The sequence below is a fragment of the Amblyraja radiata genome, chromosome 18 (assembly GCF_010909765.2).
Source record: "Amblyraja radiata isolate CabotCenter1 chromosome 18, sAmbRad1.1.pri, whole genome shotgun sequence".
Taxonomy (NCBI): domain Eukaryota; kingdom Metazoa; phylum Chordata; class Chondrichthyes; order Rajiformes; family Rajidae; genus Amblyraja; species Amblyraja radiata.
In genome coordinates, this window is record NC_045973.1 from 5447956 (window position 1) to 5475887 (window position 27932).

Sequence of the window (27932 nt, forward strand, 5' to 3'; positions counted from 1 at the left end):
GCAACATTCTCCAGCATCAGAATTGAAGTGGGCGAGAGAGATAGCGTTGAGACAAATGTTCAGTGTTAGGATTGTGCGGTGGGCAGTGGCAAAGAGATGCCATCCAGACTTGGCATTATCACCCACCAATCCATCAAATGACAGAACTTGAGTTGTAACCGAGCTTTGGCACAGACCGCTGTATAATTTATGCATTATTGTTGCCCAAAGAGAGATTCAGCTGTTCCAAACACACAAACAATTCCAGTGCTACTTTGAAAGAACTTGTGTTAGTCTGTAACCTCATGACATCTCAGTTTTTCCACAATCATTAAGCACTTTTAGTATGCAATCATAGTTATAATATAGGACTATGAAAAAGCCATGAAAAAAAAAGTGTATGTATATATATATATTTTTTTCACACACACACACACACACACACACACACACACACACACACACACATATATATATATATATATACACACACACTCATACACATTTATATATACACACTCAAATATATATGTATTATACATGTGTATATATGTGTGCATGTATACGCACTTACATTCATAGTATGTGGGGGTATACACACACACACACACACACACACACACATATATATATACACACACACATAGATAAAAAATAAGTCGATATCAACAGTCCCCACAAACAACAATAATAAAATGATCAATGAATTCCACTTTAAAGTGATGTGGTTGATGTGGAGAGATAACTACAAGAATTACTCATTCAATTGTCCTGCCTCAGTTTAAACCAGTTATTTACCTGCAAATCTCAATGAAAATAGGGGAAAAAAATAATTCCTTCACAATCAGAGTGTGCATACAGAGATTGTAATCAACATTTGTATTCCACCTACTCCTTGATTTGGTTGCACGCTTTGCTGTCTTTTCATCTCTGGTTCCATTTTTTGTAGATCTTTGCCTCCCCGACCTTTCACCTCCCTTTCCACCTCTTTGCCCCCATCTAAGTCCATCTGCCAACCAACACCTTCTTACCTGGGTCCATCTACCACTTGCCACTTCTTGCCCTATCTTTTCCCCTCCAGTTCGCTTTGCTTTGTCTATCTCTCCTCAACTCCCTCAGTCTTGATGATGGGCCCTGTTCCCAAAATGTCGACTGTCCATTTCCACCCACATGTTATTCAATCTGCTGTGTTCCCCCAGCAGGTTCTTTGTTGCTTGGTATCCCACATTTCTGCAAGAAGGTCCTTTGCATTATTTTACTGCTTCTCTCTCATCACAGGTTAGGGGTGGCACGGTGGCGCAATGGTAGAGTTGCTGCCTTACGGCGCTAGAGACCCAGGTTCAATCCTGACGACGGATGCTGTCTGTACGGACTTTGTACATTCTCCCTGTGACCACGTGGGTTTTCTTCAGGTGCTCCGATTTCCTCCCACACTCCAGGGATGTACAGGTTTGTAGGTTAATTGGTTTGGGTGAAACTGTAAATGGTGTGTCAGATAGTGTTGGTGTACGGGGATCGCTAATTGGCACGGACTCGATGGGCCGAAGGGCCTGTTTCCATGCTCTGTCTCTAAACAAAAATAAACGCGAAGATTCTATGTTTAATGCCTGCTTTTGCGTGAAGACGAGCGATCTCGGCTGAGCAAGTGGTGGGAGTTTCGGCAGTGGGCCTCATTATCCTTTCCCTCTTCTTCTCCATCCAATGTTGCCGGAATCGGTGGAACCTCAACAATCAGAAACTATTTCAGTTGTCCATCTTCTAAGTTCAGCTACCACCACTATGCAGCTTGTGGGTTCAAAATGAGGAAAAGCACTCTGGTGCAGTTAGAAGCAGCACAACAGGTCAACTAAAATAGAGGTTTTGGAAATCAAAATGATCTAATGCAGTGATTTGTTTTTTGCAGTGATCTGCTTACATTTCTTCCCCCCTGGTTGTTGCTCATATTTACTTCTCTTTCAATTTATAGACAGGTAATTGACATTCACCCAGTGCTTAAAAACACGACTGATATCTGAAACAAACACTTCTCAATTTTATAAAACCACGATTTCACCATGTACAATATTATTGAGTCACAGCCAGAGGAACGATTAATGCAGTCAACTGGTTTCGGGTTAGGAAAAATTCAAAATCAAGCTTGCCATTCTTTTGAATAAAATAACCATTTTTTTCTGCAATAGTGAAGCTCATAATGTAATTTGCCTTGAGTTAGCAAAGAAATCTACAACATTAACTGGTCCTCAAACAAAGCCAGACAATTGATCGGGAATATTTTCGCAGTTCCCTTATCGCCGTTGAAATGGACTGAAGGTGCCAAAATTGGGCTCTCAAAGTTCAACAAGCCCACATTGCGGTTTACTTTCTATTAATGTTCATTCATTCCTGAATCATTCTGTTCTTGAAGCTTTGTAACATTAGGCAAATATCAAATATCCTTGAATCCTCTGTCAACCGTATGATTTGAAGTGCCGTATTTTACTAGATTTATCAGAAGTTTAGGAAAATGTAGTCACAGCATTATAAATGTAAACAAGACAGTTGACATCCAGAACTCTCAAATGCAAAATTAGGATTGAAAGCCTGTTCTGGGACTTCTTCCCAAAGTCGGGTCAGGTGTGTTTTGGACTGACCACCCGTCTCTTCATCTTGTGGCAACAGTCCCATCCTACTCTGACCTAGTACTCATGTGCTGTCTGGCAATTATCTATGTCTGTATAGAAGTAGACACTTAAGAAGTAGACACTTATTTCCAGTGGTTCCTTGGAGAAAGTATAGCAGAAACAAGGAGTGGGACAAGGAAGGGTGAGGGAAGTGGCAGGGGAATGTTGACAGGTGGGGTAGAGGGATCCTAAACTCTAAGGGGTGAAAAGAATTGAAGAATACAATGACGTAGAGAAATAGACACAAAACGCTGGAGTAACTCAGTGGGACAGGCAGCTACACCATGGTGTGGAGAAATGAACTGGGATGATAGTTTTTAAGAGAGAGTTAGATTTAGCTCTTAGGTATAACGGAATCAAGGGATATGGGGAGAAAGCAGGAATTTGGTTGATCAGCCATGATCATATTGAATGACGGTGCTGGCTCGAAGGGCCGACCGAATAGCCTACTCCTGCACCTATTTTCAATGTTTCTATGATAGGAGGCTCTTGTGGCATATAAATGCCAGCATTGAACAGACATGGCAGAATTCAAAAGACATGGCAGAATTCTGACATTTGGCCCATCAAGTCTGCTCTGCCTTTCAATCGTGGCTGATCTATTTTTCCCTCTCAACCCCATTCTCCTGCCTTTTTTCCGTAACCTTTGACTAATCAAAAACTAATCAAAAACCTATCACTATCCGCTTAAAAAATATCCATTGATTTGCTCTCCATAGCCATCTGTGGCAATCAATTGCACAGATTCACCATCCTCTGGCTAAAGAAATTCCTCCTCGTCTCCATTCTAAAGTTATGACCTTTTATTCTGAGGCTGTGCACTCTGGTCCTAGACTCACCCACTTCTGGAAAAATCCTCTTCACATCCACTCCATCCAGGCCTTTCATTGTTTTTAGGTTTTACTACTGTTCATGTTCATGCTGTACATGCCACTCATTTATCATGTGCCAGAGACTACACGCTACAAAATCCAAAGCAGAGAATCCATTCCATCAAATTGTGTTAAAGATACTGCAACTCCCACTCCTGCACCAATCCACCATCTATTCTCGTCAAACTGCCATTAATTGCACCTTTGATAAGGAAAGCGTGTTTACTCAGTGTAAGGAAACAATACAGAAACCCACAGTGGGGAAACAGGAAATACTCCTGGCAATCTTAGCAGCACCAACCAAGGCACTTGCATCACATGACTGAATTAGCTGGCATAGCGTTCCCTGTTAAAAGGGAAATGAAATAATATAACAACATTCCACATTATAGACACCTGCACTGACCCTGACTAACCTATCCAATTTGATTTCACAGGCAGGTTGAGTTCTGGGCTGGACTGCTATGACTTTGTGTCAAAGTTGAATTAGGGACTTCATGTTAAGCTTCTCATACACAGTTTAGGTTAAAAACACTGTACGTGGTACAGAAGTGTGAAGACGCACACCTCCAGATTCAAGGGCAGTTTCTTCCCAGCTGTTATCAGGCAACTGAACCATCCTATCGCCAACTAGAGAGCAGTCCTGATCTACCCACCTACCTCATTGGAGACCTTTGGACTATCTTTAATCCGACTTTATTTCATCTTGCACTAAATGTTATTTCCTTTATCCTGTGTCTCTACGCTGTGAACAGCATGAATGTAATCATGTCAAGTCACTCTGCTGGCTGGATAGCACGCAACAAAAATGTTTTTCAGTATACCATGGTTCACCTGACAATAAATGAAACTAAACTAACTAAACAAACCCAAACTATGAAAATGGTTGGGACGAACACAGTAGGAAACAATCCACGGTGACTTTAATCACCTATCAGACAATGTGGTCAAGTGATTTTTTATTGTGAAAGACTGGTTTGTGATTACCTGAAACTGTGAAGAAACTATTAGCAGCTCAAAAAAATAATCAACTGGTTTCTGTAAAGTTGTCCCATAAAGGATGCGTCTGACCAATGCAATGAAGAATGGAGTTATTGAATTAAAAGTTAATTTATATTGAAATATTTTCCTTGCACTACCATTCTAATATGCAATAAAACAAAACTAACAAGTATCCTATATATATATATATACTTTTATTTTACATATTCAGAGATCAAAATGAGGTAGATGATAGCTCAGAACCTATGATGTTTTATATAAACCAGTTTTCACTCTTTACTGAAGACTATATGTATATATATGTATATATACATATGTATATATATATGTGTATATGTGTGTGTGTGTGTATATATATATGTGTGTGTGTGTGTGTATATATATATAGTCTTCAGTAAAGAGTGAAAACTGGTTTATATAAAACATCATAGGTTCTGATATATATATACACAGATACACATATATATATATACATATGTATATATATATGTGTAATATGTGTGTGTGTGTGTATATACTGTATATATATATATAGTCTTCAGTAAAGAGTGAAAACTGGTTTATCTAAAACATCATAGGTTCTGAGCTATCATCTACCTCATTTTGATCTCTGAATATGTAAAATAAAAGTCGATTTGAATAAATCTGCAAGCAGCATACTGATTATGGCATTCGTTTGTGAAAATGAGGAGAAGGAAGCACTGGGTTCCTGTGTTCTCAGGGAACTGGTGTTATTACACTTACACAGCAACATCTGCAACCTTGTTCTGCAGCCAGACTTGAAAGGCTGCCTGACCTCCTGATTCAGCCGTGCCTGCTCTCTGCCATCAACCTTGAGTTCACACTCATATTTTACATGTTACAGGAAGCCGCAACTCACTCCAGGGGTGCTGCAAACATAATGCATCGAGCCAGATGCAGCGGCACAGCTTAATGCACCTGAAGGAGTTCTGCTTCTTATTCACAACGTACGATGCCGGTGACTCTAGGTCACCGCGGCTTTTTTTTACACAGTCTCAAAGAAGGGGACTAAATAGCGAGAATTGTACCCGAGCTGAATTCTTAGAGGGGAAGTGGAGGGATTACAAGCAACCTGTGACTCTGCCTCTTTCTGCCTTTTGCAAGTGATTGTGTGTGTGTGTGCATGCTACAGAACAGATTGGGGCTGGTATAAAGGCTTGGGACTGTACTAGAGCACCCCGCTGGGCCCCAGCTGTGCTTGCAATTAGCAGGAGGCATGAAATGATTGTTATTGTGGTGGCTGACAGCAATGTGAAGTGACAAGTTTTGTGGAGGGGGGGGGGGGGAGTTGCTCCAGTGTGGAGGTACTGCTTTTTTTTTTTGCAAAACTATTTAAAAAGTGAGGGTAAAGAAATGCGGTCTCGTCAATGGTATCCTGTGTTGGTTGATCACATGGATTTATCACTGTGAGGGCTATATATGGCTCACTTTTTGTCCTCCCCTCTCTGTCTCTCTCTCGGAGGGTTTTCATGAGTTGAGGCTTTTCATTGCACTATTCAGCAGCAAACCTGGCCGTTTGCCTCAAATTAGCAAGAGGCCTGTAGTTAACGGATGGAGATTAGGCTTAGAAAATGACACAGCAGGTGCCTGTGGAGAAGATTTCGGGGGTTGAGAAGTCTTTAAATCTGACTACATCACATTATATACTTCCGACAAAAGAACATAGTAATCCTACCTGCTTGCTTTAACCACTGTTGTTTGTCTATTATTACATGCTTTTTTGCTCATCAGAGGAAAACTATTGGCAATACTGCTCAATTACCATAGAAACCCACACCAGTGACCCTTGGTTTCAGAACTTTCTTATCCAGCTGAAGGCAATCCGAGCAGTTCAAATCTACTTAAAACTGTGATAAATAATGCACCAGCAAAGGCCAGGGCCGGTTTAATTTTTTCTCACTCAGCCCAGAGATTTGCATTGGATAGCTGAATGGGGCATCTTGAGATAATCTCCAGAACCAAGGTGTCGGAGAAATGGTGAAGGATTCAAACCCCCTGTAATTGCCTCATTGACAAAGTGCAAGCAGCTTTACAGCAGAATAAGGGGGTTACAAATAAAAAAATTGTTCGAAAGACAGCATTCTAAATTGGGAACCGTTTGATGGCTGGCTCAGGCTGAAGCAGGCTGCTTCGTCTGCGATATCAAAGCGAGCGATTTTTGCTGAAGTATTTCAACAAGGCAGCATTGTATACACAATCCCAAGCCCTAAATAAATAAAGCACACCATGCATCCATCTACTGGGGTTATTTGCCACGTATGTGCGAAGTTTAAAAAAAGGACGGTGCAAAGGGGACTGAAGAATGGTCTGGACCCGAAACGTCACCCGTTCCAGCATTTTGTGTCTACCTTCGTGCAAAAGGGAGCACGCAACAAAAGCTTTTCACTGTACCTCGCTACACGTGACAATAAACTAAACTGAACTGAACTGACTCGTTCAGAAGTGCAGTTTTGCGTTACCAGACGGATGAGAAGGGCAAAATGTGCTCGATATGAATTGGGGCCTTTTGGGAATTCTCAGTGATTAATTTAATTGTTACAGTGACTCAAACGTGAAGATGTTTCTTTTGAAAGACTTTTTTTTGTGGGTTTAAAAACTGCTTTTTTTCTCTGCATTTGCTCGTGGTAGTTTTTGTGAAAATGCTGCTATTTTCAGTGTTTTCACACACAGCGATGCAGTGCCAATCAGGCTCTCTGAAGTGCCATTGTGAAAGGTGATTTACTGCACACGAGGCAAATGCATTTTTAAAATAGTTTCTGCAGGAACTCAATGTGCAAATATAAAGTGGGTAGGGAGGAGAGGGAGAGAGGGGGGTAGAGGGAGAGAGGGGGAGAGGGGGAGATAGGAAGAGGGGGAGAGAGGAAGAGGGGCGAGAGGGAGGGAGGGGAAGAGGGAGGGGGGCGGAGAGGGAGGGAGGGGGGGAGAGGGAGGGAGGGGGAAGAGGGAGGGAGGGGGAGAGAGAGGAAGGGAGGGTGGGGAGGGGGGGGGGGCGAGAGGGAGGGGAGGAGGGGAGAGGGAGGGGGAGAGAGAGAGGGGGAGAGGAAGGGGAGGGCAATCTCTCTTATTTCATCTGCATCAAATACACAATTTTTAAAATTGCCAGCTAGTACTCTAAACATATTAACTACTTGATCATTTCTCAATTACATTTTAAATGTAAAATACTTTCTCCACTGATTTCAGCTGAGTGCCAGTGTTGTCTCCAAAGTCACATTTTGTATCATTATTCCATTGCAATATTCCTTACAAGGCACAAACACAACCAAAACAACAGGCTTAAAACACACTGGATTGTTAACTGGGCTCTCTGATGGAACAACCCAAAGCCAGGTTCCCGTAGTAACATTTGAAATCAAACTCGATAAAACTCAAATTGCCTCTCCTAAAAATAATCGGGAGGTGTGCATATTCCGCACAAATTTAAAAAAATGTGATCATTGCATGAGGTCTGACATTATTCACCTACATCATCCTAATGTTTCCCCCTTTTGCAACTTAACATATTTATAATTGGAAATATTTTTCCGGCTGTATACTTGGTTAAATATCAGAAATAAATCCTAGCAAACAAATAGTCTAAACATTATTAGTATTGTTGAAGCAATGCAATGTAAGGAGGCGTTTAAAACTAGTAGCAAGAAAACACACAAAAATGTATATAGTTTTGTATTAAGGTTTAAGACAGAAGTAAAACTTTCCCCCAAAAACTTGTCTGAGGGGCAGAACTTCAATGAAGCATGTGTAGTGTCAGTCTCCACAGCAAATGAAATTAAATAAGGGGACCAAGCACTCAAGATTCACACTGTGCATCTTAATAGAAAAAACCTCCTAAGTTGAATAGCTTGCCTTTTGGGACCAATTTGTCTCTTTTCACTCTTTATTTCTCCCTTTATACTGACAGATGCACAAAGGCGGAACCGCACTGCGCAGCTCATCTACATGCACCAGGAGCAGCTGTCACTTTTGTCGAGCAAGTTAATCAAACAAATGCCACCATATCCTGCTTTGTACGAGGGGAAAAAAAACCTCCACACACACACACACACTATGGGGATACACACTGTACGCACAGAGCAGTCCATTGCCGAGCGGAGCCCTTGTTTCTTAAAATAAATCGCTGTCAGATGAATCTTTTCTTCTTTCCAGCAGGTATTATGAAACAAACACATTCAATATGATAGTTGAATTTTAAAGACTGTGTCTCCTTGGACTCATTTCCCTGCGCCAGACTGTTTGGTGATGAAGATAGCCATGCTTACTGACATTAGCTGATTTCTTTGAGAAAGAAACAATGAAACTCATTGTGCACGCTCTTCAACCTACTCCAATTCAAAATTGAGGTTTGTCGGCTACCTGGCAAAAGATTTGCTAATTAAATGGGAACTTAATTCTGCACAAAGCTAAATCCTTTATTAAATAGGTGTATCACAACAGAATGCGCTTGGATAGAGTGTCGCGGACACATTTTGAAAGCTCTCACCCTATTTATATTATTGGATCTGGATCAATTTTCATTTGAGAACATAAAAAAATAACAGGAGTTAGTCATATGCTTCCTTTAGCCCACTTTGTTCTTCAGTAAGATTATGGTGATCCCACACCTCGAGTTCTTTAGAGACGTGAGGAACTGCAGATGCTGGTTTATTTAAAAAAACACACACACAAAATGCTGGACTAACTCAGCGGGTCAGGCAGCATCTCTGGAGAACATGGATAGGTGACGTTCCGGGTTGGAACTTGAGTTCTCCTCCTGTCACAATCTCATGTTGCTTAATTTTCTCTGTAACCTAAAACCTATCAAACTCTCTCTCGATTATACTCAATGGCTGGGATCTGTAGTTGTATGAAGACCTCCAAAGGGAAGACACAAGGAACTGCAGATGCAGGAAGTTGAGAAAATTGCAAAGTACTGGAGGAACTCAGCAGGTCAGGCAGCGCCTGGGGTGGGAATGGATAGGTGACATTTCGGGTCAGGAACCTTCTTCAGACTCAAATACCTGACCCAAAATATTGCCTTCCATTCCCTCCGCAGAAGCCTGATCCACTGGTGCATCTCGGACTTTGTGTTCCCTTCCAAATAAATAAAGGTCCACCTTATCTCGGTCCTAAATAGCTGGCATGTTCTCCCTCATCCTCATCCTGCAATCCCCCAGTTGATGAAGTGACTTGCAAGCATCAACCCACCTTTTACAATGAGTTTGTGGGACCACAAGGTCAGTGTAAGTAACAGACAGCATTGTTGGGCCAACCATCACCTCACTGATCCAGTGATGTTGCCAGGGCAACAGGTCCTTTGAAGCCAAGATAAGACTATATTTTTTAACTTTGGCATGGTGGTGCAGCTGTAGAGTTGCTGCCTTACAGTGCCAGAGACCCTGACATCGGTGGTGGGGAAGATGCTGGAGTCAATTATAAAAGATGAAATAGTGGCACAGTTGGATAGCAGCAACAGGATCGGTCCGAGTCAGCATGGGTTTACGAAGGGGATATCATGTGTGATTAATCATCTGGAATTTTTTGAGGATGTAACCAGGAAAATGGACAAGGGAGAGAGAACCAGTAGATGTAGTGTACCTGGACTTTCAGAAAGCATTTGATAAGGTCCCACATAGGAGATTAGTGGGCAAAATTCGAGCACGTGGTATTGGGGGTAGGGTGCTGACATGGATAGAAATTGGTTGGCAGACAGGAAACAAAGAGTGGGGATTAACGGGTCCCTTTCAGAATGGCAGACAGTGACTCGTGGGGTACCGCAAGGCTCGGTGCTGGGTGCTGTCATATGTATAGAATTGTATACTCTGGAATTTACAATATACATTAATGATTTAGATGAGGGGATTAAAAGTAACATTAGTAAATTTGCAGATGACACAAAGCTGGGTGGCAGTGTGAACTGTGAAGAGGATGCTATGAGGATGCAGGGTGCCTTGGACAGGTTGGGTGAGTTGGCAGATGCAGTTTAATGTTGATAAATGTGAGGTTATCCACTTTGGTGGCAAAAACAGGAAGGTAGATTATTATCTAAATGGCGTCGTTGGGAAAAGGGGAAGTACAACGGGATCTGGGGGTCCTTGTTCATCAGTCAATGAAAGCAAGCATGCAGGTACAGCAGGCAGTGAAGAAAACGAATGGAATTTTGGCCTTCATAACAAGAGGAGTTGAGTATAAGAGCAAATAAGTCCTTCTGCAGTTGCACAGGGCCCTAGTGAGACCAGACCTGGAGTATTGTCTGCAGTTTTGGTCCCCTAATTTGAGGAAGGATGTTCTTGCTATTGAGGGAGTACATCGTAGGTTCACAAGGTTAGTTCCCGGGATGGCGGGACTGTCATATGTTGATAGAATGGAGCGGCTGCGCTTGTGTACTCTGGAATTAAAAAGGATGAGAGGATATCTTATTGCAACATATAAGATTATTAAGGGTTTGGACATGCTAGAAGCAGGAAACATGTTCCCTATGTTGGGGGAGTCCAGAACTAGGGGCCACAGTTTAAGAATAAGGAGTAAGCCATTTAGAACAGAGATGAGGAAAAACTTTTTCACACAGGGAGTTATGAGTCTGTGGAATTCTCTGCCTCAGAGGGTGGTGGAGGCCGGTTCTCTGGATGCTTTCAAGAGAGAGCTAGACAGAGCTCTTAAAGATCGCGGAGTCAAGGGATATGGGGAAAAGGCAGGAACGGGGTACTGATTGGGGATGATCAGCCATGATCACATTGAATGGTGGTGCTGGCTCGAGGGGCCGAATGGCCTACTCCTGCACCTATTGTCTATCGTCCCCATGACCACGTGGGTTTTCTCCGAGATCTTCGGTTTCCTCCCACACTCCAATGACGCACAGGTTGTAGGTTAATGGCTTGGTATAAATGTAAATTGTCCCTAGTGTGTGTAGGATAGTGTTGGTGTGCGGGGATGGCTGGTCGGCATGGACTCTGTGGGCCGAAGGGCCTGTTTCTGTGCTGTAAGGCTAAACTAAACTTGATATGAAAGCTCCAAGATGGCGCTGGAAAGATGGTGACTCTTGGTGTACTACCTCAGAAGAAACCTACTTGTGTTTTAACACTACAGCCATTGCTCTCTTTCACTTATGTACGGTTGTGCTTATGGTCAACCTTACGGTTGGGCAGAGTAATAATTTTACTGGATTGTATGTAAAAAAAAACAAAAGTATTTCGCTGTGTCCAAGTACATGTGACAATAAACTAGTACTAAAAAAATGTCCATGTGCATTAAGCCCCTGTCCCACTGTACGAGGTAATTCACGAGTTCTCCCGAGTTTTCCCCTGATTCGAACTCGGAGAATGTCCGTAGCGGGTCCGTAGGAGTTCGTAGATGTCTCGTAGCGGCTCGTACGAGTAAAAAGTAACAATTTTTTTCATCACGAGTATTTTTTTACTCGTGGACATTTTTTTACATGGATGAAAAAATGGCACGAGTTCACTGGATGTCCTGAGTACCTACCGTGAGCATTACGAGCCGCTACGAGACATCCACAAACTCCAACGGACCCGCTACGGACATTCTCCGAGTTAGAATCAGGGGAAAACTCGGGAGAACTTGTGAATTACCTCGTACAGTGGGACAGGGGCTTTAACAGTCTGGAAAATTGATAAAATGTTCGTTTTGGCCAAGAAGTGATACCTTATAGTGTGGCATTTTAAGAAATGTCACACTACTGCTTGCAATTGTGTAAAAGAAGCTTATCAGCAATCAATTTGTTGTGCATATTGGAAGGGATTTAATTTTTGTTTTAGATTAGTTTTTAAGTTTTAGAGAAACAGAATGGAAACTGGCCCTTCGGCCCATCGCGTCCACGCTGACCATCAATCGATTACCCGTTCGCACTAGTTTTATGTTATCCCACGTTCTCATCCATTCCCTACACATCAAGCACAATTTTACAGAGGCCAATTAACCTGCAAACGCGCATGAAGTTGGGATGTGGGAGGAAGCAGGAGCACCCGGAGTTTAGAAGGATGATGGGGGTTCTTGTAGAAACATATAACATTATAAAAGGACTGGACAAGCTAGATGCAGAAAAAATGTTCCCAATGTTGGGCGAGTCCAGAACCAGGGGCCACAGTCTTAGAATAAAGGGGAGGTCATTTAAGACTGAGGTGAGAAAATACTTTTTCACCCAGAGAGTTGTGAATTTGTGGAATTCCCTGCCACAGAGGGCAGTGGAGGCCAAATCACTGGATGGATTTAAGAGAGAGTTAGATAGAGCTCTAGGGGCTAGTGGAATCAAGGGATATGGGGAGAAGGCAGGCACGGGTTATTGATAGGGGACGATCAGCCATGATCGCAATGAATGGCGGTGCTGGCTCGAAGAGCCATTGGCCTCCTCCTGCACCTATTTTTTATGTTTCTACGTAACGTGAAGAACTTGCAAAGTCTAAATTGGCCTCTGTAAAAATTATCCCTAATTTTAAAGTGGAATAACATAGTACTAATGCCAATGGATGATCGATGGTCGGGGTGGACTCGGTGGCCCAAAGGTGTAGTAAAGGCCAGACTGAAGGGTATTCTGAAGAGGAGTCTCAATCGAAACTTTGTTTATTCCTTTTCTCCACTCCAGAGATGCTGCCCTGACCAGATGAGTTACTCCAGTATTTTGTGTCTATCTTCGGTGGACCAAAGGGCCTGTTTCCTTGCTATACCTCTAAAATAAACTCCACAGCGCCTGATGTTAGGATCGAACCGGGGTCTCTGGCGCTCTGAGGCAACGGCTGTATCACTGTGCCACCCAGTTGACATTCTTGATGGTTCAATTTCCAGCCTTACATGGAAAAAAAAGCCTTTCCTACTGAAACGCCCATGAACTGAGAACGAGCAGGGTTCATGAAATCATAAGTGCTAGGAGCAGAATTGGACCATTCGGTCCATCAGTTACTCTGCCATTCAATCATGGCTGATCTAACTCGCCCTCCGAACCCCATTCTCCTGCCTTCTCCCCATAACCCCTGACACCCGTATTAATCAGGAATCTATCTATCTCTGCCTTAAAGGGAGGAGAATAAAACCTATTCCTTGGCGCAGTGGCATTCAACTCCACACCATTTACAACATTTGCTGCTTACAAGAGCTCCGCTCATTCAAGAGAGCCTTTAGTGACTTGGCAGAGGGAACAAGCGGTGAATCACAGATCACTGGCACAGGGTCAGAGTCAAGCTGAAGTAGGCTGGCTGCTGGTGAGAGTAGAATATTTTATCTTCACACAATCTTATCGCAAGGCACAGCCACAGAAGGTTTCAAGGACAAAGATATTCTTGATATTTCTGATTTACAACTCAGAGGGGCATGGAATTTTTTCTGGGTTTCACCAGTAATATTGGGTGTCAGTATCCTTCACTTTGCAAGAACAAATCTTACAATTTGACTGCACAATTTATACATGCCTGACTCCATGAGGAACCTGCCTGTCGTAACAGTGGAAAATGAGCATTCAAATGCTGTGTGCTTTTTTCCCACAGTGACTACACCAGAGTGTTTTTGTACCTCTTCTATTAATAAAAACTGCATGAAGGCAACGTGCGTAGTGGGAATGATATTTTAAGAAATGCCACACGACACACTCAATTGTGTCTGCTTTCTCAGTTGGAACCTGCTTCCAGTGTTCATGTTAATGTATGCTGCTGAATGCTCAAATTAGGTGTCTGTTGTTGACTTGATAGAAATATACCAGCCAATTTTATAAATCCACAATCCTGGCAGGAATTTTATTCCAACCTAGGGTATATACACTGGGAAATTGATGGATGGAGACCTATGAGGATGTTTGTCACTAACAGGTAAAATATTGTAGATCAAGGGACTGCAGATGCAACGGGTACAAACTGGAAATTTATAGATAGAGATTTGGGAAGGATATTTGTTCCTGCTATCAAGCAACTGAACCATCCTCTCACCAACTAGAGAGCATCCCTGACCTCCCATCTACCTCATTGGAGATCTTCAAACTATTTTTAATCGGACCTTATCTTGCGCTAAATATGAATCCCTTTATCCTGTATCTGTACACTGTGGATGAATTGATTATAACCAAGTCTAGTCTTTTTGCTGACTGGATAGCATGCAACAAAAAGCTTTGCACTGTATCTCGGTACTCATGATAATAATAAACTAAACTGCGAACAGGTGAAATATTGTAGGCACAAGGAACTGCAGACGCTGATTTACAAAAGAAAAATATACAATGTGCCAGAGGAAGGCAGTGGGTCAGGCAGCATCTGTGGAGGGAATGGACAGGTGTCCTCCTGCGGTTTGCATATTGCTCAGGATTCCAGCATCTGCAGGTCTTTCTCTCTCTTCTTGGCACAGTTAGTGGGTCAGCCAGCATCTGTGGCAATGAGAGGTGCCATACTTCCAGGTGTTTAAGAAGTGAATCATCCCTGTTCACTTCCAATCAAGGGTGTGCAGGGACTCCTGATGCGCTGGAGTTGTGCATTGGGGCCCTTTGATGGGACTTATTGTAGTGGGAGGGGGAGAAAGCTGGAAAAGGGAGGTTGGCTTGGACAGAGACAAGTGATAGGTGGATAAAGGTGGGGATGGAGGGTTGATCAGCAGGTGGGCAAATATTCCTAGTACTTATAATTGGCTTTCATCTTCAACATTGAGTTTAGCAATTTCAGATAATTACACAATTTCACAGATGTAAATGATCAGTGAAGCTTTTTAGTGTTACACTTCATTAAACCCGTGCTGCTAATGTAGGCAAACTCAAGACTCTTAAGCTGCCTCTGTATCTACATGATCTACATTAAACACAGGTACCACTGTGCAAGTCTGTAGGTTCCCCCATCAATGTGGTCAGTGTGTTGCAATTTGGGCGTTGTATGTGTGGAGTTTGCACGTTATTTCTATAACCACGTGGGTTTCCTCCAGGTGCTCCGGTTTCCTTCCACGTCCCAATGGAAAAAGAACACTGGGTTTTGTAGGTTGATCATCCTCCGTAAGTCGCCCCTTGTGTGTAGGGAAAGGATGCACGTGGGATAATATAGAACAGGGGCGCTCGATGAGTTCCCCCAGCACTTTGTTTTTTGCTCAAGATTCCAGCATCTGCAGTCTGTTGTGTCTCTGCTAAAAGTTTGACGTCTGCATGCAAAATTGTTGGTTCAGACTTTGCTGAGATTTGCCATTTGCTTCCATGCGTACCTGCCAGCTTCTCTCAACACAAGTCCTGGCAAGTTTCCGGACTCCTACATGAGTGCCGAACCCTGAACGAACTGGCTGATATTTTCCAGGATTTGCATTGCAGAATCTGCCAGGTTAGAAGTGGGCTGAGATCCATGAGCCCATTCATTTAAATGGGAATTGTAGGGCTGGGGGAGTGGAGAAGAAGGTAAGATGCTTATACTCCGAGTTCCTAGTTTCGCAAGTGTTTTTAGTTTATATATTTTCTAATTTTTTATCAATGTTAACTTATTTTCAATAAGTTTGGAAGCATTTTTTTTTAAATGGACAGATGGTAAAGAATACTGTGAGGCTTTATTATCTGTCCAGTGTTTTCTGCGGAGTCGTGAGGCAGGGCTGGTTCTGGACAATATATCCCCTCGCACTGCCATCTGATTACATTGTCTTAGCTCCAGTGGACATAGAGAGCTACTTCCATCACCCCGAGTTTAGTTTAGGGATACATTGCGTAAACAGGCCCTTCAGGTCACCGGGTCCACGACAACCAGCACACTAACACTATCCTGCACACACCAGGGACCATTTACAATTAAACCAAGCCAATTTTTGGAGTTTGTGTGGAAACCGGAGCATCCGGTGAAAATCCACTCAGGACACGGGGAGATTGTGCAAACTCCATACAGAAAGCACCTGTAGACGGGATCGAACCCGGGCACCCGGCGGTGTAATGGGTCCGCCCCACTTAGGCGATTTTTCAGGTGACTGCCGTCGACTGTCAAAACGCCGGCAGTCGCTAGAAAATCTGGCGACTGGAATGGCGCTGTCAGAGTGGAACACACACACACATCGCTTCCTTCACCAGCTCGTTATGCAGGCGGGGGACGGGGCAAGCGGGGGGAGCGCTGTCTGAGTGAAATTCGCACGGTGCAAAGCCAATGTGATACAGACACGCACCACGATGAACGCTGAAATTAAGATGATGAAAGCACAGTGTACGGGATGGGTCACTTAAGTCCTTTAAAAGGGGGGGGTGGGGTGGAAGAGGGGGGTTGAAGGAGTGGTGACAACTTTTAAGAAGCCAGAGATACACGGCTGTGAAGCTCGGCGGACATTAACATTACCGGTCGGTTATCCTTGGTTCTGAAAACTACTGCTTACGTTATTTTCCCCAATGAACCAATGAAATTCACCGGTCTGCACCGGCGACAACCTACGAGAACCTTTGACAACCTTCGACCTCCTGCAGATCCACTACCACTACACCTACGGCACGTGAATTCGCGCTACTGTCCAAGGCTAAGTTTTCAACATGCTGAAAAATTTGCGGCGACCATAATGAGGCCGCGACTAGTCCCCAGAATGCGGGAACTCCTCACGACCATGAAGGCGACTCCCCGGCAACCACCCGTGAACATGTGTCACCCACATAGTCTCCTGCAGTCACCTAAAAAGTCACCTAAGTGGGACAGGCCCGTAAGGCAGCAACTCTACCGCTGCTCCACTGTGCCAACCCTACCTACTCCTACCTTCAGAAGCCTGAAATCTATGACCACCAGGTTCAGGAATAGCTTCTTCCCACCAACCATCAGGCTCTTGGACACTACTGTACTAACCTCGACTATGAACTTTTAAGGGCTGCCTTTAAGTTTAGTATAATGCCATGTGTACTGAGGAACAGTGAAAAGCTTTCTAGTGTGCTATCCAGTTGGCGGAAAGACTATACATAATTACAATCAGGCCATGATAGTGTACAAATACATGCTAAAGGGAATAATATTCAGTGCAAGGTAAAGTCTGTTTAAAGATAGTCAGAGGGTCTCCAGGGTCCGAGTTATGCAGCATGGAAATAGGTCCGAGTTATAGAGTTACACAGCATGGAAATAAGCCCAACCTGCTCATGCTGACCAAGATGCCCCATCTACACTCGTCCCACCTACATGCTTTTGGCCCATATCCCTCCAATATTTTCCCATATTCCATGTATTTTGGTTGAACTGATGCCTTTTGAGTCTTTTTGCACTAGTATTGGGGTTATTAATTGATTGAATTTATTTAATTTATTACATATTATCTGTATGTTTTGTGTTTACACACCAGTTATACCGCTGCATGTAAGAATTTCATTGTTCTGCAGTTGGTACCTATGATGCTTTAACATTCTTGATTCCCTTGGCCTTTCCATTCGCACGATCAAGTATAGGGCAGCACAGAGGTGGAGCCGCTGCCTCAACAGCGCTAAAGACAGCGGTTCGATCCTGACCTCTGGTGCTGAATGTGTGGAGTTTGCACGTTCTCCCTGTGACTGTGTGTGTGTGTGTGTGTGTGTGTGTGTGTGTGTGTGTGTGTGTGTGTGTGTGTGTGTGTGTGCGTGTGTGTGTGTGTGTGTGTGTGTGTGATGCTTTCCAAATCTCAAAGACATGCTGGATTGTCGGTTAATTGTCCTCTATAAAGTTGTCCCTAGTATGTAGCGAGTGCATGCAAAAGTGGGATAATGTAGAATGGGATGGTCGACTCGGAAAGCCATATGATCTTTGTTAAAGAAATATGATTTATTAATAAAGGATCACAGGATTTAACACTGCTGGAATACAGATATTTGAACTAAGTTCTATTGAGTTAGATTCTTGAAGCAAGGGGAAAGTTAAAGTTTAGTTATAAAAGAAAAACTCCCTCTGAGTTCCCTTTGCAATGGAGGTGAAGGAAGAAAGACATATGGGGTGAAATCATACAGGGTGTGCCACGTGTTGTGTTAATTGTTGGTGATGAATACAAATTTATCCTCTTTGAATGTGAAAGCCAGGATATATTTTAGAATCTTGGTGCGGAGCTAAAGTTGGAGAGTTATGTCCTGTGAGAGATAATACCCACCGCTCCACACCATATTTCCCATCTAAAAATAGAATAGAAGGAATGGAGTGAAGAAAAGGATTGTTGAACAGAAAGGATGAGTAGGGGACCGAGAAGGCAAAGAGGAGTGAAACGGATAGGGAACGGCAGGCCGGCACGTTGGCGCGGCTGGTGGAGCTGTTGCCACACCGTGCCAGAGACCCGGGTTTGATCCTGAACTTGGGTGCTGCCTGTGTGGAGTTTGCATTTTTCTCCCGGTGACCGCGTGGGTTTCCTCTGGGTGCACTGGTTTCAAGTTCAAGTTCAAGTTTGCGTTTATTGTCACTTAACCAACTTTGGTACCGTGAAATTTGAGTTGCCATATTAAGTGAAAAATCGTTCCTACTTGCGTTTCTCGGAAGGTTTAAAAAAAAAATCGCAGGACAATTTAATCGCTGGAATAAAATAAAATAGCAACTTCTAACGTCGTCAACGGGACGGATCTCACGTAGGGGTCAAAACATAAGGTAAGTCGTATATTTTACATATAAACTTGCTTCTTAGGATGACTTTAATCAAAATTTCCTTGGCGAAAATGTGATTATGGCCCCATATGAACTGGCAGTGTTTTTCCTGCCGATATGGGGTTCAAATTCACTGCAACCGCAACGTTCCAATCAATCGCGTTCCACAAAAACCCACTCGCAAGATGATTTAATCGGCCATTAATTTACGGGAATTAAACATTAAATTCCTTCCATTTGGCCTATAAATTCATGACAATGAGATTTAGAAATCATGTTATATTGTGAATTCTTGTGTGAATGTTATTTGGACACTTAGGCTATTTAAAAATGTTAATCTTTTCTTAAGAAATGGATAGATGTTTAGGTCTAGTAATTGAATTTTGTAATTAGCTACAATTAGGTAACTAACTAATTATATGCCTTAATTTCAGGTTATCCAAGTAAGATTGTTTCATATTTGTTTCAGAATGCTTCATCCTATAATAACTGAACATTTATTTCAGTTCTCTTAATTTTTAAGAAAGTTATGGGCTTTTGACTGTCTTCAATCACAGCTTTTGTGTTAAGTCAATGGAAAAGCAATAGGGAACAAGATGCTAATTTCCGAGTGTGAAAATTTTGTAACATTGCTACCGAATGGCCTACTCCTGCACCTATTGTCTATTGTCTATAACGCTGACAAGGAATTTAACAACTCAAAGTTATTTAATGTCATTAAAATTGGCAGAATTAAAAATAGAAACATTTGTTGAAACAGATTCGGAAAGACGTGGAAGTTTTGGAGAGGGTGCAAAAGAGATTTACCAGAATGCTGCCGGGATTAGAGGGTATTACTACAAGGAGAGGTCAGACAAAGTTGGATTGTTTTATCTGGAGCGTCGGAGGCTGAGGGGAGATCTGAAAGAAGTCTTAAAAGGTACGAGAGGCATAGATAAGGATAAAAGGTCATAACCTTTTTCTCAGGGAGGAAGTGTCAAAGACTAGAGGCTGTAGTTTTAATGTGGGTGGGGAAAATTCTAAAGGAGATGTGTGGGGCAAGTTATTTTTTACACAGAGTGGGTGGGTTTGTAGTACGGGCTGCCAGGGGAGGGAAATATGATAGGGGTATTTAAGAGGCTTTTAGATATGGACACAGATATGCGGAGAACAGAGGGATGTGGATCACACACAGGCAGAGATGATTAGTTTAACTTGGCATCATAATTGGTGTGGATATTATGGGCTGAAGGGCCTGTTCTGTGAAATGAGGAATCATGAGTCGTTATCAATTTGGTTTTCAATTAAAAAAAAATTCTAAAAGAATCTCTGGACTTGACAATGACGTATATCATTATCAAACAGTCTGCCGATATTTATCGAGAGGCTTTACACCTAAATGTGGTCCATGGGTGTTGATGTTGATGGTTTCAAGGTTAAATTGTCTTAAGAAGTATGAAAATAATAGAGATAGATACAAAATGCTGGCGTAACTCAGCGGAACAGGTAGCATCTCTGGATGGAAGGAATGGGTGACGATTCGGGTCGAGGCCAGTCTTCAGACTGAGGGTCAGGGGAGTGGGTGACACGGAGTTATGGAAGGGTAAGGTGTGAAAATGAGAGATCAAAGGGGATGCGGATCAGGGAAAAGGTAGAATAGATCATTGTTAGCTGGGGGAAGGTGACAACGAGGTATATAAAGATAACATTTACAAGCTACTATAAAAAAATTCAAAGCAATGACTTAATTCATATGCATTAGCGGTCAATGGAGGTAAAATTGTATTTCTGTCGTGTATGCATATTGATATTATTTCAGTTGTTGACACTTTGGCAATGAGCCTAATCACCCTGTGATTAAATACTTACTAAACCAATGGGACCTACAATATCTAGTAACGGTTAAGGTCAAGGCATATGCAGGGACAAAATCAATGGCCATCTAATCCCCCAAAGGCAGATTAAGTGCATAATTGACCTATCTAATCCGTGTATCATCTCCAGTCAAATTTGAGAATCTGTCTGTTGCAAACTGGCACCTTGCCTGCAAGAAAACTATCTTGCAGATCATAGCAGCGAATCTGATGAAAGCTAAAGAGATGGCTTTTGATCTGTAATCAAGGAGGCTGCTAGATTTAAGCAGATGAGGTTCAGTTTAGCCCAGCTGTTTAGATCCTTATCTCTACACAGGCTGTTCTAGTGACTACATGAGGCAAAAATAAATTAATTTTTGTATTACCTCGATAGCCTTAAAATCTTTCTAATATGATCTGACCCGTTTCAGATTACTGTTTTGTAGAGCCTTACCACAATATATTCCAATATTCCCTTTTGCTTCTTTATGAAATGAAAATCCATTGTCTGCCTAAGATGTGTCATTTAACGGAGCATTGTTTTGTGTGATTTCCCAAATCAAGAATGTTTCTTTTAATCTAAATATGGAACAAAAGAAAATGATACATTCAACATCGGTATCCCTGGTTGATGACTTACTGTTAAAATAAACTGAGCACAATTTAGATTGAAGAAAATATAGAGTTTGTGCCCATTCACAGTATTTGTGCCAGTGTAACATTTCTCTTTGGTGTCTATGGTGTTAATGAAATTTATTGGAATCTTGCAAAATAGGACCTTGTGGCCCATCTAGTCATTCGTAAAAATGGACACAAAGTGTTGCAGTAACTCAGCGGGTCAGGCAGCATCTCGGAGTCTGACAAGAGTTCCGACCTGAAACGTCACCAGAAACATGCGACTAGAAACAAGGGCGGCACGGTGGCGCAGCGGTAGAGTTGCTGTCTTACAGCGCCAGAGACCCGGGTTCGATCCTGACCTCGGCTGCTGTCTGCACGGAGTTTGTATGTTTGTACGTTCTTCCCGTGAACCTGTGTGGGTTTTCTTCGGGAGCTCCGGTTTCTTCCCACACTCGAAAGACGTACTGCTTTACAGGCTGATTGGCTTGGTAAAATTGTAACTCGTTCCTAGTGTGTGTAAGATTTTGTTAGTGTGCAGGGATAGCTGGTCAGCGTGGACTCAGTGGGCCGAAGGGCCTGTTTCCACGCTGTATCTCTAAACTAAACTAAATCACCTATCCTTTTTTACCAGAGATGCTGCCTGACCAGCTGAGTTACTCCATCACTTTGTGTCTCCCTTCATATCCATGTACCTACCCATACGTCTCTTAAATGACACCATCGTATCTGAATTCTGCCATTTAACCTATCTATCTAACTTCAGACCAGAGATTTAGATGTCAACATTTCCATTTTGTGGGAGATAAAAGAAAATGTCACTCACCCTGGTGGGAAAGAATTAGTTGCCTCTTCCGTGTGAAGTACCGTGAACTTTCCAATATGAGGTGCTGAAGTTGCAGCATCAGTAGATGATGATCTGGCGACTGGTAGTTGTGGGCAAAGAACTATTCTCTTTCCTTGATCGGTTCCAATCCTCAAATGTTATGTTTTGCCAGGCGAAGTGGAGAGTGATTTGGTGGAGTTGGATTCTTTTAACCAAATCAATTGGAGATTTACGTTAAAGAATCGACACAGGGCTGTGTGACCAGATCCATTAAAAGAGACAGGGCATTCCAGATGGACAATTTTTAATGTGGTTCAGTTTAGTTTTGGTTTGGAGACACAGCATGGAACAGGCCCTTCGGCCCGAAGAGTTCATCGATCACCTATTCACACTAGTTCTATGTTATCCCACTTTGCCCCTCCTCACCTTAAGGCTATGCCCCCTAGGCTTCAACATTTCCACCCTGGGGAAAAGGTTCTCACTCTCAACCCTATCTATGCCTCTGATAATTTTTTTATATGTTGTCAGGCCTTCCCTCAGCTTCCGACACTATAGAATCAATCCAAGTTTGTGCAAACTCTCCTTACAGCTAATGCCCTCTAATCCAGGCAACATTCTGGTAAACCTCTTCTGCGCCCACTCCAAAGCCTCCACATCCTTGCTGACTCAGGCAAACATTGAAGCCTGCTGCACACACCACAAACATTCTCCAGCAAAGACCACAGTTTAGGGCCTGTCTGCTACGTACAAAATCTCAGGGAATAATGGGGAGGGGGGGAATTGAACTTGTGGATATAATGTAAATATTCTAGGCAATGACATGTTGATACAGTAGAAGGCATGCAAAGATACCAAATTATGTTTGTAAATTTATGAATAAAGCGTTTTTGGATGGAAGAATCCGTCAAGGGGCGGCATGGTGGCACAGTGGTAGAGTTGCTGCCGTACAGTGCCAGTGACCCAGGTTCAATCCTGACTACGGGAGCTGTCTGTACGGAGTTTTTTCATTCTCCCTGTGACTGTGTGGGTTTTCTCCGGGTGTTCCGGTTTCCTCCCACACTCCAAAGACCTACAGGTTTGTAGATTAATTGGCTTCGGTAAAAATAGTAAATTGTCCCTCGTGTGCAGGATAATGTTAAGCCCCTGTCCCACTTAGGAGACCTAAACAGCAACCTCTGGTGACCTTGCCCGCCACCCAAAAAAAAATCAAGGTCGAGGTGACCTTCAACCTCCTACCACCTCCCACGCATATGTTGAAAACCTTCCTCGACTATGAAGAAAACCGGCTTCGATTAGACCTGCGACTAAAAAATTATCGATTTTTAAAACGGCAACCTATTTTTTGTCGAGGCCGGTTTTAATCATGATGAAAAAATAGCAGCAACCTAGATGAAGCCTCGACCACGCGGAAACCACTTTCGACCATTAGGGAGAGTGACCAAAACCGCCGGCGACCTCATGAAAACCTTGGGTGGCGTGCAAGGTCACCAGAGGTTGCTGTTTAGGTCTCCTAAGTGGGACAGGGGCTTTAGTGTGCGGGGTGATGAATGGTTTGCGAGGGCCATAGGGTCTGTTTCTACACTATATCTCTAAAGTCCAAATGTCTAAGTGTTCTGCAAATTGGACAAATACATTTTATGGAATATTGACGTACAAACTTTGGAAGACATTATTTGACATTGCTTCCTACATATTGATCCTTTCTGATGCCTCTGTATATATATGTGACAATAACATAAAGTGCATCACAAATCATTTCCAGCTAAATTACTGCAATGTGTTTCTAATGTTACCAGTTACTTGTTATGTAATGTGAACATATAGAACACAGAAAGTCCCAGATACAGGCCAAGAACAAACCTTTCGGCCCACAATGTCTGTGCCGAACATGATGCCAAGATAAACTAATCACCTCCGCCTGCATGAGATCCATATCCTTCCCTTCCCTGCATATCCACTTGCCTATCTAAAAGCCTCTTAAATGCCACTATTGTACCTGACTCCACCTCCATCCCTGGCAGCGCGTTCCAGGCACTTATTGCCATTGGTGTGAATAAATATTTCCTGCACATCTCCTTTAAACTTTGCCCCTCTCACCTTAAAGCCATAAATTCTTTCCACACAAACAAAACTTGTGAAAGGGCATGATAATAATAATTACATTGTCAGATCTCGAAGGGTTAATGGCCTGGTCAATATTGCTGCATTAATGGAAAAGTTAATGCACTTAGTTCAGTTTCTATAGCTAAAATTTCAGACAATTGAATTTTGCCACAAATTGTAAAGAAACACTAAGATTTTCGAAGGAAATAAATCCGTATCATTTTGTACTTCTCATGCAATTCAAACCAAACACAAGTACAACGCAAATCACATTCAGGACACAATCCTCTATAACTGGAAAAGAAACTAGTATATGGAGAGTTTTAAATGGAACTCTACGTACAAATCTGATCCTATAACAATTATTTAACAAAGTTGTCATACTTACGGACATCACGGGTGTAATTATGCCACATGTCTCTTCCCACTTACATTATTTTTCAGCCAACAAACTGCACACTAAACTGAACTACCGTCAAACACAATAATAAGTTGTATTTTACAGCTTTTCGTTTCAAACCTGTTGCATAATGGAAGCTCTTTCAAAGTGTAATCTAAGATAAACGCTTTAGGTTTGTCGCAAGGTTAAGTAATTCTGCAAGAAGGAAGTGGCAAATTCTAGGAACAGCTTTAAAATAAAATGATTGATGCAAATATTTGTAATGAGTTCACTGCTTGTGCTTAAATATTAGAGGTTCTTGGGTTCTGTGCTCATCAGTGGACCTCATGCCGCCATAAGGTTTAAATAACAGAATTGTTACTTGTGGGCGGAGCACCAAGGGAAATTCCTTGTATGTGAATACTGGGCCAATAAATTTACTTACTTACTTACTTACGTCAGTATCCAATGAAATTATTTTGGTATCTGTTTCTTGCTACAAGCTCTTGATGGAAGCAGTATTATGCTCCTTGGCTTGAAGAGATTTTATCAGAGCTTCTTCTCAATTCCGATCCAAAGTACGTTCTAATCCGCAGACTGGTGTTGGATTAGGAAGCTATCTGCTTAAGTATTCAAATGCTCACATTAACAGTGTCAAATCAGATGGGATACAAAATTGACAGCTAACCCAAACCAGCATGTTTACCACTTGTGAGAAAAGGTTAAATTATCTTGCTGTATTTGCATGCCTGAAAATTCCTACATGCCTTGCAATTCAACCTTGAACTCTGGACATTCACTCAAATGATTCTTCCAAAACGCTGGATGGACTTACATCTCCAATTTCAGATCGCGTTACCCCAAACAGGTTATACAACGTAAATTAAAGATGTAGGCTGTCGATTGATTCAGTCAAACTCCGATTAATATTCTATATGTTCGTATAAAATACTGCTTCAAATGAATGTATATGTACACATAATCTGTGGTGCACTTCAACAATATGTTCAATACTATCTGCTGCTTTCCAAAACAGTAAAAGAACTGTCCTATTTCTAAAGCAAATTGAAATCAATAAGTGGTTTCTACCACTCTAAATACAATGTCATAAAGAAATTGAGATGCGATAATATTCCAAAATTGACTTAGTCGCCTAATTTCCTTCTCAAAGGAGATTAAAATAAAGAACATGGAAAGTAATATTAGAATCCACATAATCTCCTGAAAGTACGGATATCTGAACAGCCCGATGCAGCAAAATTATATCCAATAACGTAACACTGTATACTTGGGAATTGTTTCTGCTCATGTGCATTTATATAAAAAGTCGTGGCATGATTAAATGAATTTATGAATTCCAAATTAAAATTTAAGTTCTCAAAGGATTTACCCCAACCATTTTTAAGTAGTTGACAATTTAAAACATGGAGTATTAATAAAGTAAATAACTAAGGTAAACTCTGAAAGTGGCAGGGAATGGAGAACAGTAATAACAATGAAGGAAAAAGAACTGGGAATCTGTAATAACTTAACGATTCCAGAACTCGGTCACAGTTCCTACCTGGTTGGTTTTTAATGAGCAGTGTAACTAGAGGTAGTTCGGTATCATTCTGACTGATAATTCTTACTAACATTCAATGTACTAACTTCATCAGTGACATTCACAAATGAAGTGATTCTCGTAACTGTTACTGTATGATATGTGGGCGGAGCACCAAGGCAAATTCCTTGTATGTGAATACTTGGCCAATAAACTTACTTACTTACTTACTTATATTGCGGTAAGGAACTCTATGTAGGTCACTGTTCCCAAACCACTATTACCTTCGTTAAACTTGCTTCAAGATGACAGAATGTGTCAGGATTCACATTGGTACTTTGTCCAATTTATTTCAATTGTAGGTATAGTTTTAGCATAATTTCACTCAACTTGGAATATAAGCAAGGACAATTTAATCATAACCTGAAACCAGTTGATGTTTGTTAAACACTTGAGCTATGTGCAGGAAACAGTATTCTGGCAATACGATGGAAACTGGAAAAAAAAGTTATTATCAGTTGCTACTTAACACAAATTTATATTTAAAAATAATATACTATTATTTTGCTTGCATATATCCATATTGAACTGCAAGAAAAGAATAAAGCTTCCTTCAGCTTTGCTCCCAATTGGAAAGATTTACGATTGATATTTTCAATTGGTCAGATACCATCTTCAAAGAGAAATATTTTGAAGAAATTTTTTATTTTGTTAATAAACCTTCATTTGATTTTCATGCAATGAAGGTTTGTATCTTCATTAAAATGTATGCAAGCAAATAGAGTGCATCAAAATGTTGCACACAAATAATTTATTTGGACATTTATAACAGTTCGACAGTAATCCAAAACACAATAGATGACTGGGGACAACAATTAGTGCTACCCTCTTAAAAACGATGATCTAGATTTGCCACCATTCAGCATTATTTGCTGGTTGTAGACCAAAATACTTAATTTATTTTGGTGGCACATCAACCGAGATACAATGGGTAGCAATTGTCCTGATTGCCCTTGGATTAAGGTATTCTGAAGTCTAAGCCAAGCGTATGGGAATGTGGTGAAAATCTCTCATTGAGATTCCTGAACTTGGTTGGAGACTATGGAGGCACAAGGAATTGCAATGCTGGAATCTGGTGCAAAAAAACCCCATAAACTGCTGGAAGAATTCAACAGCTCCAGCAGCATCTGTGGAAGCAAAGGGATGGTTGATATTTTGTGTCGAGGCAACAGTCCTGTGTTCTTCCAACAGTTTATTACTTTGCTCAATTGCAGTGTAAGCATTTATCTCTCAAAGGAACTCAAAAAATGCTGTTCCATTATCCCTGTCTTTGAGTTTTACCTGTTCTCCTACACATCATCGCCTCTCAGCAGGGAGGATGGTAAAGTGATTAGGATCAGCCCTGCCCCGCAGAAGCTAAACCTTTTTCACACTGAGACGCTGTGCCAATGGTGGAATTAATGGATAAGTATGTGACTGAGGACCGCCCAGCTGGCTGGCAACTGGTAAATGGTAAGGACTCAACGGGGTGCGGGGAATGGACAGAACAAAGTTAAAAAATGTTTTTTTAAAGATGCAATCAGGAAGTTTATTGCAACACAATTGAGGAAAACGACATACCATCGA

The 27932-nt window shown here is 41.9% G+C and overlaps 1 protein-coding gene across 6 annotated transcripts in view; it reads right to left on the reverse strand.

Annotated features, from left to right (window-relative positions):
* The window catches only part of cadps (calcium dependent secretion activator), a 277179-nt gene that overhangs the window by 6596 nt on the left and 242651 nt on the right, over positions 1–27932 (reverse strand). The gene's annotated exons all lie outside the window — the stretch shown is intronic.